The sequence below is a fragment of the Nicotiana sylvestris genome, chromosome 3, assembly GCF_000393655.2.
Source record: "Nicotiana sylvestris chromosome 3, ASM39365v2, whole genome shotgun sequence".
Taxonomy (NCBI): Eukaryota; Viridiplantae; Streptophyta; class Magnoliopsida; order Solanales; family Solanaceae; genus Nicotiana; species Nicotiana sylvestris.
In genome coordinates this window covers 208,866,561-208,868,442 of record NC_091059.1, presented here as the reverse complement: position 1 = coordinate 208,868,442, position 1,882 = coordinate 208,866,561, and positions in this window count along the sequence as shown.

Genomic DNA, 1,882 nt, shown 5'->3' with positions numbered 1-1,882 from the left:
ACTACTCCAACATACGTAGGGAGTAGAACGAATAGGAAAAAATTTAGGCAAAAATTTATTACCTTTCCTAGACGGTTAATAATAGGAGAATAATTAAATAGCTATTCCTAAATTATAGGATAATTAATTAAATGATTATATTAAATATTAATGAAATACTTAAATTACTATTTTGTCTAATGTGAACTCTATATTTTAAAGGGTAAAAAGGGCGAACGACATTTCGCTAAGGACCTTCGTGCTTTTAATATAGTATATATATATATATATATATATATATATATATATATATATATATATATATATATATATTTGATAAAGAACATATCTCTTCTTCGGGTACTTCGAAGAATTGGTGGAGATAGTGGTTTGAAAAGAGTCTATTAATATCTCGAGATATTTTAGTCGTTCAACATTTAGCGTTTTAACATTCGTGTTTTTATAATAACTAGCTTTAGTGTACATGCGTTGCATGTGTCCATTACGCGCGTTTTAGTCGTTCAACATTTAGCGTTTTAACATTTGTGTTTTTATAATAACTAGCTTTAGTGTACGTGCGTTGCATGTGTCCATTACGCTAATTAATATAAATGTATACAAGAAGAACAAATTATTGAAAAATAACAATTAATATTAAACTAATTAAACCCAATATTTGTTTAAATGACGAAAATGAGTATTATTACATTGACACAATAATTGAATGTAATATCTTCTGAATTTGTTGTATAATATTTGTGGTTAATAGATATTTTATTATATAAAATAAAATATATTATGTTGTTGTATCTCACCTTACATCTCATTAAAAATGCTATATTCATAATATCAATATAAAGGAAATACTTTTCTATACTAAATAAAAATAAATGTATTTTAAAGGATAAAAAAAAGCAAACAACATTTCGCTAAGGGCCTTCGTGTTTTAATATAATAACTAATTTCTCTCCACGTGCGTTTGCACGTATATACCAAATAATGTAATACTCGTGTGATTTGTGAATACTATATTATTAAAATTAAAATACATTGATATTGTTTTGACTGAATATTTATTTTTACATGTATTATATAGATAGATAATCTATGAAAATTAATAACAATAAAAGTATTAGAAGAATTATAGATCAAAATGACAAAAGCAAGACTATAAATCAAATTTTGGATATATGTAGTTATGGTAGCACAAGTTACTTTAATTTAAGAAAATACTAAAATTGATATCTATATTGACACCCAACAATAATAATTTATCATTGGCTATCTTCACTTCTTTGGATTTTTTCATTACCTTACTTGGTATTAGTGCAATTTTTTTATTTCTACCTTTATAGTATATTTACATTTATTTTACTTTATTTTTCTCTATGCGAAACTCCCTAAAATTACCAAAGATTGAACACTTAAAAGTTGAGGATTATACAAAATATGAATTACCAAAGATTGGACACTTATATATATATGTATGTATGTATGCATGCATGTATGTATGTATGTATGTATGTATGTATATATGTATGTATACACACCTACACACACTAATTAATTATAAAAAGGAATCTTTATCCAAAGTCCTAAATTTTTCTATCGCATAAAAAATTAGAGAAAAAAAAAAAGGTACACTTTTCACACAAGTTTTCTTCGTTTTATTGTTTCTTGCATATCTTCTATCTCCATTCTTTACTTTGCTTAACACCATCTTTTTAAGAGAAAATACTTTTCCTCGTTAGTACAAAAAACTAATAGCTAAACATATAATTAGATGTCACTCCTTCATTTACCTTTAAAAGAATAGGAATCAAGTTCCAGTTCCATATATGCGAAGAAAGTAAGCATGAAAAAAGAATGAAATCGGAGAGATTAGAAAGATTATTATCTTCTT